This window comes from Notamacropus eugenii, chromosome 1 (genome assembly GCF_028372415.1).
Source record: "Notamacropus eugenii isolate mMacEug1 chromosome 1, mMacEug1.pri_v2, whole genome shotgun sequence".
Lineage (NCBI taxonomy): Eukaryota > Metazoa > Chordata > Mammalia > Diprotodontia > Macropodidae > Notamacropus > Notamacropus eugenii.
The window spans coordinates 160,254,234-160,271,282 of NC_092872.1; positions in this window are offsets into that span (position 1 = coordinate 160,254,234).

Genomic DNA, 17,049 nt, shown 5'->3' on the forward strand with positions numbered 1-17,049 from the left:
TTGAATAGTATATTTGCTTAGCACTTTAACTGCTTAGTTTGTCAATATGACAAGTTTTTTTCTTTTCTTTTATAATCAGTAAACATTTATTAAATACCTACTATGTTCCAGTCACTGTACTAATCACTGAGAATGCAAAAAGAGACACAAGACAGTCCCCCTCCTCAAGGAGCCTACACCTTAACAGAGGAGACAGCATGCAAACAAATATATTCAAGCAGGCTATGTACAGAATAAATAAGAAATAATTAACAAATGGAAGGAACTAGAATAAAGAGGGGTTAGAAATGGCTTCCTGTAAAAGATTTTTAAAAGGAATTCAAAAGATGTTCCTTAGCCAAAGTGAAACTATAATCATATTTGAAACCTGGTTATTGGAACTTGCCATTTTTAGATGCTATGGCACTATTAAGTGACTGTTCTTCTGAGTCTAACTCCAGGTATGGGTAGCAAGAAAGGCGATCTGAGCCTCCAATACATGATGCCAGTAAGCTGGTGAGATGCTGGTATGAAATACATAGGTGATCTCAAGGGAAGAGTGGGAGAGCAGCTGTTCAGTATGGGCTGAGGTAGAGTTCTCCTGACTCAATTTCCCCACTGACACCTGGCAGACTTTAAGCCTGACTGAATGCAAGTGGACAATCTAATCCTGCCTGGAACTGACATGTGGTTGGGCAGATATTGTATCCCTGCAGTGTCCTTACTATTGGTGGCAATTTCCTATAGTCAAAACGTTTGTAACCTTAATACCAGATCTATTCAATTATAGATTATTGGTAGGGGAACATCCAAGGCTGTCTAAAATTAAGCTATCAGCCACAGGACTTTAGACAAACAACAATAAGTTAGGGTCCTTTAATTCTTAGTAATACTGTGGAGACAATTAGGTCAAGAGCTTGTGAAGTTCACAACATAAATATTATCTATGTCTCAGTTAGTTAATGTTTTAAAAAAAATTATTTTGTGGTCCATATTGTCAATGTTTTAAAAAGATGTATCACCTAACCAAAAGTTTGAATTGCTTTATCTGTTATAAACTGTGTTAAAAATTTTAAAAAATAAATAAATAATAAACGGAATTTAGCTGGGACTTAAAGGAAGCCAAGGAAGTTAATTGGCAAGATTGATGGGAATAAGTATTCCAGGCATAATGGGGGTAGTCAGGGAAAACTCCTGGAGCTAAGAGATCAAGTGTCTTTTTTGTGGAACATCCAGGAGGCCAGTTTAATAAAAACTTCTGCATACATAGGTGCATAGATAGATATCTTAATATGTTACCTTATTGCCATACTTATATATAATCAATCAACAAGTATTTTGGTTTGTTCTTTTATATTAGCTTTTATTGATGGCTTCCATTTCTTTCCTTATCTTAGTTTAGCAGAGAAAATATATCATTACATCTAATGAATATATTCAAAAGTCCACAAACATGTGTAATGTGTAACACCTGTGGATCGTCCATCTCCACAAAGGGGTTGGTTGGAGCTGTCCTCACAAATCTCTTCAGCCATACTTGATCTTTATCATTTTTTTACATTCACTTATGATTTTTAATCATAAAAACTTAATCATAAAAACTTTTAATCATAATAACAACTGTGTTATTATTCTTTCCATTTACATTCAACAAATGTTTGTTAAGTGTCCACCATACGGCAGGCACTATGCCAGGGCATGCATGTTCAAAGAATGAAATGATCCCTACTCACAATGACCTTATATTCTGATGAGGGAGGAGAATATGAACACATACATCATGAATATACACATATATAATATGTAGTAAAATGCAAAGTACAATGGGCTGGCCCTAGGAGTTGGGGGTAGGGTATCAAAGAGGCATCATGCAGAAGATGATGCTCAAGCTGCATCTTCAAAGAAGAGAGAGGCTCTATAAGGTGTAAGGAAGAAAGGAGTGCATTTCTAGTATGCAAAATGTGCAAAGGCACTGGATGAGAGATGAAGTGTTGTGATTGAGGAAGAGAGAAAAGACCACTTTGGCTGGATTACAGGGTGAAAAGGTGGATTGATGTCCATTGAGTTAGTACTAGGTTGTGTAGAATTTTAGAAGCTGAACAGAAGAGCTATGTTTTTCCCTAAAGGCCAAAGAAAACCACTAGAGTTGGTTGTGTAGGAGAGCAGCACAACTGTAGATAATAAATATCCCCCTAACCTGAGACCTTGATGGTCAAATATGCTGACTTGACTCCAACAAGACACACTGGTATTTTAGTGTCTTTTGAAGTATGACTTTCTTACACCATACTTCCACCCCCAAAGCATGGGATTTTCATTCCTGTGCCTTCAAAAGCTACAGTATTAAGAGCCAGGCCACTGTTTGCCCTTCCCTCCTCCCCAAAACATCAAGATTTTCTTTCTTCTGCCATAAGTTGAGTTCTTTACTATCAGGATATCTGCTACTGCCTGGCCTTTTGCCACTTTATAATCCCACTCGCCCTTTTCTGCTGTCCAGCACTCTCTCCCCTCTCCTCTACTTTGCTTTTATTCTTGTCTCTTGTCTCCCCTGAAGCTTTTCCTGTGCTTCTTGATCTTTATGATAAAAAGATGGCCTTTTATAGATAGCAGCAGCCACTCAGGGCCTTCTTTTTTTTCCCATTTTGCAAACTGGCCTGTCTCTACACTGATGTAAATTAAATTAAATTTGTACAGTTAGGTGGATTCACAGTAAGTTGAATGGCCAGATCTAGATTAATAGGTCAATGTCAACTTAGAAAGAGTCATTCAGTAAAAAACAAAACAAAAAACCACCACTGATGATCTGTCCTTTACCTTCTTCTGTTGAACATTTTTAGCAATGACTGGGATAACAGCATAGTATCATGTTTTGTTTTGTTTTTGTGTTTGCAGATGACACAGAGTAGGTAGAGACTGCTAACACACCAGATGACAGAGTTACAATCCAAAAAGATCTTGGAAAGCTAGGGCAATGAGTCACAATAGATAAAATAAAATGGAATAGTAATAAGTACAAAATGACTCAAGTTCAAAACACCAAATGCATAATTCCAGGATGGAGCAGGTCTGTAGTTTACACAGAATACAGATATGTCTCTTAGTGTACTGCAAATTCTATATAGTTAATTGTCAACAATTAGCCAAAAAAGTGAACATGATATGGAAATGCACTGGATTAAAGAAACTTGATTCAGAAATCACAAGTCTGGTTTGAAATTTCAGCTCTGCGTTTTGTCACTTACAATTCCAGTTGTCCTTTTCTCAGTTGTCCAACTTGAATACATTGTTCATATCCAGAATAAGGGCTATGATAATCCTACTACACTCTTACATGGTCAAGAGATAAATGGAATGTTGTGCTCATCTCTGAGTACATTTTACAAAGGAAATTGACACACATGTTGATCCAAAGAAGAGTATCCAGTTTATGAAGAGAATTGAAAACTGTAACATAAAGGATATATTCAAGTAACTGGGGATATTTTGCTTGGAGGAGAGATAATCAAAGAGAATATAATTTTCTTCAAGTTTTGGAAGGATTATCATGTGGAAGAAGTTGAGTTTTTTGTTTATTTTGCTTTATTTTTGTTGTTTACCTGCTTTGACTCACAAAGCAGAACTAAGAGCGATAGAAAAAAATATTTTGATTATATGTAAGAAAAATATTTCCTAATAATGAAATATATCCCAAAGCAGAATAAGGCTGCTGCAGAAAATAGGCAGTTTCTTATCAGCAGAAGGTTTTTTTTTTTTGTTAAAGGCTGAATGACCTTTTGTCAGTGATACTGCAACAAGATTTGCTATTCATGTAGGGGATGACTACAGAGATTCAGAGATGACCTCTGAAATTCTTTCTTATTCTGAAATTTTGTAATTTATGATTTTGAGTCATGTTGATAACTTTGCAAAAGTTCTATCCTCACTCTCAGAAACATTCTCCTCACCCTAACACTTCCACTAACTTCAAGATTTAGAATTATGTCAAATGATGGAGAATTCTGATAAGCTAACCTCTGGTTAATAAAGGTTTTATTGTACTAGTGTTGGATGTGAAATCAGAAGGCTTCAGCTTGACTCTTGATTCTGTCACTTATTCCTTGACATTAGGCCTCTTTGGATATCAATATCCCTATCTATAAAGGGAGAAATTTTTAACTAGATGATTTTTAAGTTCCCTTTCAATTCTATGTCTGTGATCCTGGAAAGAATGTGAGGAATAATGTGCTTTAATAGCAAAGATATTGGATGACAAATATACTATATGTGCAGCTGACCTTCACTTTATTTTCTTCTTTCTCTCACCTATAATTCAGGTTGACCTATGTCTAAAGAGTGACTCAGAATTCCAGAAATTCTTAAATCCAAAGAACAATTATATGTATACATTCACTTTACATATATGTATGAACATTTTTTATGTAAGGGACCTTTTAGAAACCTTTTGGGTTTTCTCCTTCAACTTGAAAGATGTTCAACATTAAATTCTTTACAAATCATTCTCTACTAACATAATTGGGAGGAGTTTTTCAGGATAATATTATTGACCTTCCCCAAGTCAGTTAATGCAATCACGAAATGTAAGGGACAAGGCAGAGAAAAGCCAGGAAGTTGCCTGAGATCTCTCCAGTTTTCCTTAGAAATAACATTAAATTAAGCTGCTAAACAGATTCTGGACTGACAGAACCCACAGAAAGACAAAGTGAAACAATTTCCCAGTCTAAGATAACTTAGAAGACCTTTAGGAAAGGTCTATCTCCCTTGAGTAAAAGGGGTGTACAACTCAGAACAGAATGTGTCCAGGCAAGTTAGCAGGAGGCTCTTGGCCCTTGCACAGATCAGAAATCAAGCTCAGTTCTGGCTCAGCAGGCTGGAGGCACAGCAGGCCAGCAGTGAGGTCTCTAGCCCCAGCTCAGAAGGTGAATTGACAGCATTGGAATCCTAGCACAACAGTTGCAACTAAGCTGGGCCACCCCAGTGGAGAGGGCAAGCTGCAAGCACCTGAGGTCCCTGCAGAAAAAGTCAGCGACCAGGCTCCTGATCCCTAACACAAGAAGCCCTCTGTGTCCCAGGAGAAGAGCTCAATATTTTTAAATGAGCAAAGAACCAAAAAGAAGCCTGGCCATACAAAGATAGTATGATGACAGGAAAGATTAAAATACAAACTAGAAAGAGTACACCACCACCAAAATGCCTACATGTGAAGACTTAAAGGAGAATATGAATTGATCTCAAGCCCAAGAAGTCCTCTTAGAAGAGTTCAAAAAGGACTTTAAAAATCAAGTCAGTTATAATAGAAAAATTGGAAAAAGAAATAAGAGTTATGAGGTAGAATTATGAAAAAAAGAGCCAATAGCTTGGAAAAGAAAGCACAAAAATTAACTGAAGAAAAAAATCTTTAAAAAATAGAATTGTCCAATGGGGAAAAACCCCACTGAAGAAAATAATTCCTTAAAAATTAGAATTGGGTAAGGGGAAGTTAATGAATCTATGAGACATCAAGAATAAGTTAAACAAAATGAAGAGATAAAAAAATAGAAGAAAATGCAAAATACCTAATTGGAAAAACAACTGATCTGGAAAATAGATCCAGGAGAGACAATTTAAGAATCATTGGACTACCTAAAAGCAATGATTAAAAAAAAGAACCTGGACAGTATCTTTCCAGAAATTATCTAGGAAAATTGTTCTGATATCCTAGAACCAGAGGGTAAAATAGTCACTGAAAGGATCCACCAATCATTTCCTGAAAGATATCCCCCAAACTCCAAGGAATATTGTAGTCAAATTTCAAAATTATCAAGTCAAGGAAAAAATATCACAAGCAGCCAGAAAGAAAAAATTCAAATATCAAGGAGCAACAGTCAGGATTACACAGAACTTAGCAGTTTCTACATTAAACAATCGGAGGACTTGGAATATGACATTCCAGGAGGCAAAGGAGCTTGAATTACAACCAAGAATCAACTCCTCAGCAAAATTGAGCACAATCTTTCAGGGGAAAAGATGGACATTCAATGAAATAGGGGACTTTTGAACTTTCCTGATGAAAAGACCAGAACTGAATGGAAAATCTGATCTTCAAATACAAGACTTAAGAGAAGCATAAAAAGGTAAACAGGAAAAAAAACACATTATTCAATAAGATTAAACTATTTACATCCCAATTCAGGAAGATACTTGTAACTCTTGAGAACTGTGTTAAGGCAGTTGGAAGGAATATACATAGACAGAGGGTACGGGCAAAGACGATTTTGATGTGACAATATTAAAAAATTAAGGGGTTAAAAAAGGATTGTACTGGGATAAGGAAAAGGGGAGCAAAATAGGGTAAATTATATCACATAAAGAGGTACAAAAACCTATTAAAATAGAGGGAATGAAGGCAGGGGGTGAGCATTGTTTAAACCTCATTCTCATTAGATTTGCCTCAAACAGGGAATAACATACAGTTATTTGGGTATAGATATTTATCTTACCCTATAGGGAAGTAGAAGGGAAAAGGGGAAAAAAATCAGGGGAAACTAAATAATCTAATCCGAAAGAATGAGTGGGTCAAGTAACAAATCTTAAAAATAATCAATAATTTAATCAAGAGAAGGAAAATAATGCTGTAACATACCAAAACTTATGTGATTCAGCCAAAGTGATTCTTAGGGGAAATTTTATCTCTCTACGTGCTTAAATGAATAAAATAGAGAAAGAGAAGATCAATTATTTGGGCACTCAACTAAAAAAGCTAGAGAAAGAACAAATTAAAGATCCTGAATTAAATACCAAATTAGAAACTGTGAAAATAAAAGGAAAGATGAATAAAATTTAAAATTAGAAAACTATTGAACTAATAAATAAAACAAAAACTGGTTTCATGGAAAAATCAATAAAACAAACTTTTGGTTAATTTGATTTTTTAAAAAAGAAAGAAAACCAAATTACTAGTATCAAAAATGATAAGGGTGAATTTATCACCAATAAAGAGGAAATTAGAGCAATAGTTATGAGCTACTTTACCCAAGTGTATGCTAATAAATATGACAATCTAAGTGAAATGGATGAATATTAACAAAAATATAAATCGTCCAGATTAGCAGAAAATGAGATAAAATACTTAATCCCATTTCAGAAAAGGAAATTCTACCTAAATTAATTTACTTATTCAGTGCTCTATCAAGCAAACTGATAAAAATTATTTTATAGAGCTAGAAAAATATAATAACAAAATTCATCTGGAAGAACAAAATTCTAATCCTTGGATGCAGCCTTGGACTGAGTTCAAATTTTATAGAACAAATCCTTTTATTATGGGGATTTTTTCTGTGAAGTTTGAATTAAGTCAAGGGGCTGAACTTGAAGCCTCTAGGCCACAAGTTTCCCACCCCTACTATCGCCATTTACTTTTGTATCTTGTGTACCTAACTTATTCCACTACTCCACAAAAGAAGGTGACCTAGCTATACTAAATTTAAAATTATATTATGAAGTGGCAGCCATCAAACTATTTGATACTGGCTAAAGAAATAACATGATTGATTTAGGTTGGGCATGATTTAGACATAAGGGTGATATCATAAGCAAATTAGAAGAGCAATGAATAGCTTACCTGCAATATCTATGAAGAAAGGAAGGATTTATGACCAAAAAAAGGGATAGAGGACATTATAAAATGGATAATTTTTATTACATTAAATTAAGTTTCTTCACAAACAAATTAAAAGCAACCAAGATTAGAAGGAAAGCTACAGGGAAAAATTTTTACAAGTATCTCTGATAAAGGCCTAATTTCTGAAATATATAGAGAACTGAGTGAAATTTATAAGAATACAAGCCATTTCCCAGTTGGCAATGGTCAAGCAACATGAACTGGCAGTTTTCAGATGAAGAAATTAAAGCTGTCTATAGCTTTGAATAAAAATACTTTAAATCACTATTGATTAGAGAAATGTGAATCAAAACAATTCTGAGGTACTACCTTACACCTATATGATTGGCTAATATGACAGAAGAGAAAAATGATCAATGTTGGTGAAGATGTGGGAAAATTGGAACACTAGTATATTGTTGCTGGGTTTGTGAACTAATGCAAACATTCTGGAAAACAATTTGAAACTATACCCAAAGGGTTATAAAACTGTGCATACCCTTTGATCCAGCAATACCACTTCTAGGTCTATATCCCAAAGAGATCATTAAAATGGGAAAAGGACCTGCGTGTACAAAACATATTTATAACATCTTTTTTGTAGTGACAAAGAATTGGAAACTAAGGAGATACCCATCAATTGGAGAATGGCTGAGTAAGTTGGGGTATATGAATGTAATGAAGTACTATTGTTTTATAAGAAATGATGAGCAGGAGGATTTCAGAAAAATCTGTAAAGACTTGCATGAACTGACCCTGAGTAAAGTGAGCAGAACCACGATTACATTGTACACAGTAACAGCAACATTGTGTGATGATCAGCTACGATAGACTTGGCTCTTCTCTGAAATGTGATGATCCAAGACAATCTCAAGGGACTTGTGATGGAAAATGCTGACCACATCCAGAGAAGGAAATATGGAGTCTGAATGCAAATTGAAGCACACCTTTTCACTTTTTTGTTGTTTTTTCTTTTCTGTGGTTGCTCTCATTGGTTTTAATTTTTCTTTCACAACAGGACTAATATGGAAATATATTTTAAACATGATTGTACATGTATAACCTATATCAGATTGCTTGTTGCCTTGGGGAGGGGGAAGAATAAGGAAGGAGGGAGAGAAATTTAGAGCTCAAAATCTTACAAAAATGAATGTTGAAAACTAGCTTTACAGGTAATTGGAAAAAAATACTATTGGGTGAAAATAAAAGAAAGAAAGGAACAGATAACAGAGACAAGAAATTAGTAGTATCTTAATGATGTGCAAAGAAGGGATTTCATTTTGTTACCCTTTTACCCAAGATATAGAGAAGTTTTCTTTGATGGAAGTAGAGAGGAGCTTGCCACTGAATGCCAAAATTCAGCAATATCCCTGAAGTTTAACAAAACAATGTTGTCAGCTCTGGAGGTAGTAGCAGCCTGCGAGTTTTTAAAAGTGTAACCCTTGGTAGAGAAGCGCCAACTACGAGTTTGAGAGAAAATTAGTACTGTTAGTTGAACATGTAGCTGTGAAACGGATCAGGCCGAGAAATCCCAGCTAAAATAATTCTGTATAGCAGAAATGTTGTGCTCAGAGGGAAACAGCATGAGAATGCCTTGAAAAAAGACAGGACTTCAGGGTCCTGTAGGGTCAGAGGTGTGCTTGGTAACACACACATGCATTATGGATATGCCCATTCATTTCATTAATGCTGTGTGTATTTGTGGTGGAATATATCCAGATTTGTAGGGAATAGACTATTTGTTGTCCCACCATTTCCATCATTTCTGACTCTTCATGACCCCATTTGGGATTTTCTTGGCAAAGATACTAGAGTGGTTGGCCACAGCTCTTTTTCTAGCTCATTTATAAAAGAACTGAGGAAAACAGGATTAGGTGACTTGCCCAGAGTTATACACCTAGTAAGTGTCTAAGGCCAGATTTGAACTTACAAAATGAGTCTTCCTGACTCCAGGCCTGACCCTGTATCCATTGTGTCATTTGCTGCCCAGGATATGTTTTATACCAACTGTTAATTCTGCCATCTCCCTCAGTGACTTTGCTTTGAGCTAGTTGTATCCACTGGATGAAGGGCAATGTTGGGATTCCCTGAGGTATAGTTTTAGGATTACAGATATACAGTACACCCAGATGGTCTAGAGGACTCACCTCCTGGAGAATCAATCTGAATTGGGGGGTCAGTTCTAGGAGGGAGCCTTATATGAATGCAGCTGTTTTTGTTTCTTTTTACATTTGTTTTTTCTTGTGTCCAATAGCGGATAGTGCTGTGAATTAGTAGATTAAGGTTGTTTCTCTATGGCACTAGGGTAAAGAATGACTTATTTGGATTATTTTATGCTAAATACCAGGTATTAAATACTCCAACCTCTGGCATGTAGCCAGCTTATGGGAGATTTCCCAACTAGTTTTGTAGTAATAAATGTGTTTTATGTTTTGATGCTTGCTACTTGAAGTTTGAATATTATGTTAGTGTCAATATATTTATGGAATAGCAGTTATACTTCAACTATATGAGTTATCTGAAGAAAAAAGCTAATAATTTTTATTTGCTTTAAATTAGATTAGGAAGGAATGAACAAAAGAAGGAATGAAGGAAGAAAAGTCACTCATGGAATATGACAGAAAGCGGTAAACAGAAAATTCTTATGTATGAACAAAAAGATGCTATGAGAAGGGGTCCACTTTACAGAGAACCTCAGGAACTGCCAAGTGATCAAAAGTGAAATGGTTCTCTTTGTCTGGAGGGATGTAGAGAATGTCAGAGTGAGTAGAAATGATCTGTCTAAAAATCCATAATTGAGAATTTCAAATGATCAAACTATAAGCCCTTTAAAAATATTTCAGTTAATCAATTACTGTGCCCATGCTTTTTTATCATAAACTCTTGGATCATTCTTCCAGTCCCAACTCTCACCAGCAGGTTGTATCTCTAGACAGTGACTGGCTAGTGGAGTAATTAGGAGTAATTCTCACTGATGGAAATTTCTAACACCACTGTACAAACCTCCACAGATTATCAGTTGATATAAATTTTCATTGCAAAGTTAATTAACTTTTAGAAGTGGTATTTATTAAATTGATACATTAAGAATAGTTAATATAAAAACATTCCCCAAAAGTTGAGGACACATTCTCCTACAAGTAGACATGAAAGGCAAGGGAAAATGGTCTTGAGTATAAAAAACACATGATACAAAGGGATAATTTAACGCTTGATTGGGTCCAAATCCCTTTCTCTTGTCTTGGTGTCTTCATGAAGTTTTCCAGATGTGTAGCCCTTTGTTGGGCTCTGACATTTGGGTTTTTCTGGAGAGTCCTAAAAATCTCTTTCCACAGGGTTTCTAGTTTGTCCTCTGCCTCCTATGAAAATATTGCCTTTAGCAACTACTCTTCTGGGGACATCATTAATAGCACTGACGGGAAGGTCCAACAAATCTTCTGACTATTTGAATGTTCAAGGTTTTCCTCTGGTCATGGGGAGAAGAGGAAATAGATCGCCTTTCCCCCTCACCTCAAGTGATTCCCTCTCAGGGATTTGGCTGGAACCGCTGCACCACTAACCAGCCTGCTATTGGAATGCTACATTCTAAACCAACTTGCATTTTATTTGTATTCCAAAGGAAATGATTGATTCTCTCCACACAATCCCAATATGCTTCCTATGCATTCTCATCTTATTTCATCCAATAGCTAGAAGCATTTACTTCAATAATATGATTAAGGACTTTTTCCATACCAAATTATGCCTTTGATTGACTTAATTTAAGTGTCTATGGAATCACTCACATCTGCTTTATACCTTGGATGGATTCTGTAACTCAATGGAAGATGTACTTTTGCCTCATAAAGTCATCATGGAGGAAAGCTCATTGATAGCTACATTAGAGTGCCCAACTCACAGACTGGAGAAATCCCAGTTTTCTGTACTCTACTAGAGTGAGCTGGCCGTCACCTTCACACTTACTAAACACATAAACAGGAGCTTCAGCAGTTAAGTAGCTCCTTCATAGGGTTTTGCTTATTTGCCTAATTTCTCAGTTATCAAAATCTGTGCATTGACCACCAAGAGTCTTCTCCCCAAGATCATATCTCCTTTGTCCTCATCTCAAGATTTAAATTGGACAAACAGTTGTATTTCTCCTGTGCAACAAATCAGTCAGCAAAACACTGCGATATCAGCCATTAAGGCGAACAGACTCTTCAGTATTCTATTTTGGACTATTCTGCCTCACTTGTGTCCCATAAATATAGCACAGATATCACTAACAACACATAATGCTCACTAAATACTACATAACAGCACCTCGTCTTATGAAACACTGCCATTTCCATGTTCTATTAGACTCCAGAGTATTGCAAACATTGTATCAGAGACTTTTTTTCCTGTACTATCTGCGGTGTGAAATGAGCAAAATATGTCACTAAGCCCCTCAGAGAAGAATGACATGGATTATTCACATAGTTGTTATGATACCAAACTCAGTTAGAGGGGAATGAGTTGAGCAACTGGGGCATTACATGGAGTACTTTCCTATCATGTAGCAGAGAGCACGGCAGGAGAAGAATTATGGAAGGGTTTGGATGAGAGCTGTTCTCTGTTTTGAAAATGAAATGAAGATGATTAAATTAAGGAGGAAAGAAAAATCGTATATTGGTTGAATTCTTTTCTGCATATAATGTGATGAAGATAAAAGAATTAAAAAGGAACTGGAGTCACACCTTCATTTTCTGGAAGATTCTTAAAGTAACTAGTCAGAATTCACAAAACCTTGACAAATCATTGTAATAACAGATTACATTTAAGTAATGCTTTAGCATTTGGGAAGCATTTTGCATGTGTTATCTCATTTGATCCTTGAAACAATCCTGTAAGGTAAGCAGTATTATTATCACCATCTGACATGTGAGAGAACTGAGGGTGAGAGGCGTTGACTGACTTGCGCATGGTCAAACAACTATTAGATGTCTGAGGAAAGATTCAAACTCAAGACTTCTCCACTTTGCTATTTAACTGTCAGTACTAAATTCCATCTGATCTTTTGAAAGTAAAGTCACATGGTCATAGCTCTAGAGTTAGAAAGGACGTCAGAGGCCAGTTACTCTACTGACAGGATTTTATTAAAAGCTAGAAGGGATCTTAGGGAATCATCTAGCCCACATGTCTATTTTGTAGATAAAGAAAGTGATGTCTGGAGAGGATAAATGAATAATACTAAGGTCACATGGGCAAGCACCAGAGACATTGATTGGTGAGACAGCCCCGATTTTGGATAATCTGCAGCAGAGACATTGCTGTCTCAGGAAATGAGCCAGGGCAGGTTCTATTCTGATCCCCTTGTATGGAGACAAATTATGACTTTTTTTTTTTGTTTCTCTTCAAATTACCAGAAAAACCAGGTAAATTATAAGTTTGGAATATATAGAGAGATAGAAAAATAGATTGTGGATGTGTACATATACATATATGTAAAAATGTGTGTATATATATGCCTATTTACAGTTTACATGGTACACATAAAATACATAAGAACTATCTGATGCCTTATTATGCCTTGGAAGCAACGCTGTGTTCTTGAAAGGTATTCTGAGGGAATACAAGTTGTCAGAGGTTCTACTATCCTGAAAAGTCTTCAGTTATGATTATAGAAATACACCCAATCTTCTTTTGAAGGGCCAGCATAGCTAAATATGGAAGGTCTCATCATGGTAGATTGGCATCTTATTGAAGAATTCATGGCATGGCAACTCATGAAAAAAAGAATGTTTGAAAAATTAAGTAAGCTGGTGAAAAGACTATTCACAGAATAACTCATTATGTTTAACATGCTGCTTACAGATTAGAGCCTGGGACTATTTTCCCAAAGGAGACTTGTCTTAAACATCATAAGGGAATATATAAGACTTCTCCTTTATTAGTTACTGATTTCATCATTCCTGTGTTCCCTCACCACCACCACCCCCATCTTGTATTAACTAGTCAGAAACATAATTTTTAGAAAGGCTTAACTAGAAATATGGATGGTAAATGATATTGAAACTCCCATCATTTTTTTCTTCAATAAGAGGTATCTGAATGAATAGACAATCAGGTTCATGATCTTATTTAATTTCAAATCTGAGCCATATTAGCAAAACTTTTTATAGCATATTTTTCCCCTTTGTCAAATCAAGTTTTCAGTGTTTTTGGCAAAGAGATTCCTGCCATTTCCTTTTCTGGAAACAATTACAAGTTAAGAGAAGTACCAGATTTTTCTCCCTTTACCCCAATGGGACACAGGTGCATTTTCAAGTCCTTCTTCCCATCCTCTGAAAAAGAACAGATTTGTAATCCCACCAAAACTTCAACCTATTTAAAGGATCTTCCTGGATCGAAAGCAGATTTCTTGGGTTTTCAAATCACCAAAATAATGTTCTTCTATGTGAAAACGTAGTCCACTGTGGTCAGTGATGGGTAAATAGAACTTTTGTTAGAGTTTAGAACAGCTATCCAGGTAACCTCCTCTGAATTCCCTTCCCTTCAGCCCCACATCCCCACCAGCTGTGGCACTTCTCTCTTCTCTGAGCTTTCTTGTGTTCCCTTCTGCATCTGGCTCAGTCCATATTGGCATTCTCTGATATTCAAAGAGCTTTTTTTTTTTTTAAAACACATCACTTTGTGGATACCCATAATGGTGAGTTGTACTTAGAGGCTATGGACAATTGCCCAAACTTCAACAAGAAACCCATGTTTGCCATAGAGAGTAATCTGCGGCATGGCCGCTTTATGCTTCATCAGCTTTGGGGGGACAGCTGTGGGCAACAGGGTGGGAGAGTATGTATTTGTATTTGTTAGAAACATCCTTTCCTTATATACCAAGGCCTTGGACACACTGCCTGGCTTTCTGATAAGCTGTCTCAGTTCTCAATCCAGCACAGCTGTAACGTGATATTATCAGCTGAGCAAAAGCTGAGGCTAGAAGCCAAGGATTCCCTGATCAAATAGGCACTGGAAACATATGCCATGGTATTTCTAGTAAAAATTCAAGTGCTTTGTAAGTAATATTATAGAGTAACCACAGAGGGATGCAATAGCTCTGGGTGGGGGTGGGGGAAGAAGGAGGGAAGATTGAGCACATTTCCAGTGTACATTGTTTAAAAGGCAAATATTTTGCAAGAAAATTGTGCCATTTTGGAATGTTGTAGTTTCAGAACTGAGGATTTCAAGCTCTTTTTACTTTGTGAATCTAGTATTTACAAAGTTTACAAAGTGCCTACTTTACAACTGACCTGGGAGATATGTGCTATTATCCTTATTTTATTGATTAGGGGACCAAAAACTAAACAGGAAAACAGAATTTTCCAGTCATATAGATGTCAAGGCCTACAACCTAGACTAGAACTTAGGTCATCTGATCATCAAGGCCAATGCTCTACTCTCACTATTCCATGTGGATTTGAGTACTTTAATTCACAGTTAGCCTAGGTAACAATCATAAAAAAATAAAAATGCTGCTGTTGCTGCTACTACCACTACTACTACTACTACTACTACTGCTGCTGCTACTACTACTATGAGGAAGAGGAGGAGGAGATGAAGGAGAAAGAAAAGAAGAGATATTCATCATTTACAAAGTAAGATTTACAAAGTTTTTCTACATATTAATTTATACCTTCATTACAATCCTGTGAAACTGTGAAGTAGATTCTAAATGCGATGCATAGATTCATCTCAATTTTACTTGCTTCACAGTTCTCAGAATAAAATAGTGTGTTTAAAGCCAGTTGAGGCTTGACAGCCTCAATTACTTAAGCCAAGATGTTAAGGAAGTTAAGGTGTAAGGGTTCGATTCCTCTACAGATCAGTTAAGATAACACAGAGGAACAGTGTTCAGTAGCCACAAAGTAACTCTGACTAGTAAATGGGTGCATTTGGTCACCCAAGAGACCTGAGTGAGACAGTGTGGCTAGTTCGGAAGGAAAATATCCAACATAAATTGAAAAAAAAATAACTCAAAGAAAATGTCCTACTGATGGGCTACTCACAAAGTTTAACAATCAATTTTTGTGTTCAGGAAGAACTATATGAATCTCACCCTCAAATGTTGGTGATCTGGAGCAGCTGCTAGTCACAAAAAGATCTGACCTCAGGTGCAGACAACAGCCTGACATCTGGTTACTTCCAATTGTAACTAATTATTATTCTTAACTAGGTACTCAACTGGATTGTTTCTAAACTGTTGAAAGACTTCAACTGTTAAAAGTACCCTCTAAATTCTGGTGCCCTGGGACAAAACCCCAAGTGCTCTGCATTAGTTATGGCTCTGGTGACTAACATACTCGTATTCCTGTTAGAAGGACAGCACACTTCTCTTAAGAAGGAGATGAGGACTTTCCTAAGGGAATAATACAGTTCAAGGACCCTAGAAGATGAGTTTTCTACAAAATTTAAAAGGAAATAATCTTATTTCTCCATTCTGGCAAGCACTGAAATGATTACACAATTTGCAGAATAAAAGTTTGGACGGACACAGGGTCAGGTGCTGGTGCTACTTTAGGCTGAAGGTATGAATTATCCAAAGAATTTGTGGTCAAAATAATAGCATTTATATTACCATATGGTTCAATATTTTTTAGTACAATAAAGGGTGCCCATGGAAAAATCCGGGTCTTACTGACTGTTTGTATTACATTTTTGTGAGCTGAAATTTTGCAGGTGCAAAGGTTGTAGATGCAAATATTTTTATGTGAATATGAGCCAATTAACCAACAACTACATTTTATGAGGTTTCAACCACCTAATTGTTTTGTGTCTGAAACTAATTATTTCTGGAAGGTTTTTTGCATATGAAAAAATGTTGGTCTAATCACTGAATACTTTGTAACATAGAGGACTGATTGTAAGACCACATGGAGCAAGGGTCACACCATCTCTAAATTCCATTCAACTTGCCCTAGTGACTACTAAATAAATATGAAATGAAAAGGGGAAATTAATCTGGAATTTTTGAGGAATAAATAAAAGACGATGCAACAGTAAATTTTATATGATAAGAATGTAGGATCCATATTCAATTAACTCCATGCGAAACAGAATCCCAGAATGTCACTTTTTAGGAGCAAGTGGCTAAACTTGACTTTTTAAAACTGATCTGCCCAGAAGAAATAGTAAGTGAAGCATGTTGTTTTATGTGGATTATTCTCATTTTTGTTATTATTACAGCTGTTAGCTTAGACTTTAATGAATGATTTTATTGTGCTATGCCCTAAGGCTTTTTTTCAAAGAGTTCAACTTTTTAAAAATCTAATAATTAATAAATGAATGAGTCTAGTCAGAAACCTGGCAGTTTGAATATAAAGGTTAGACTCTAGAAGCAGGTTGCAGAGGGAGGCTTAGACTCTTTCCCAGGGGTGTTTTAGGATAGGATGAACCACTCAGAACTGGATGGTTTATGAAAA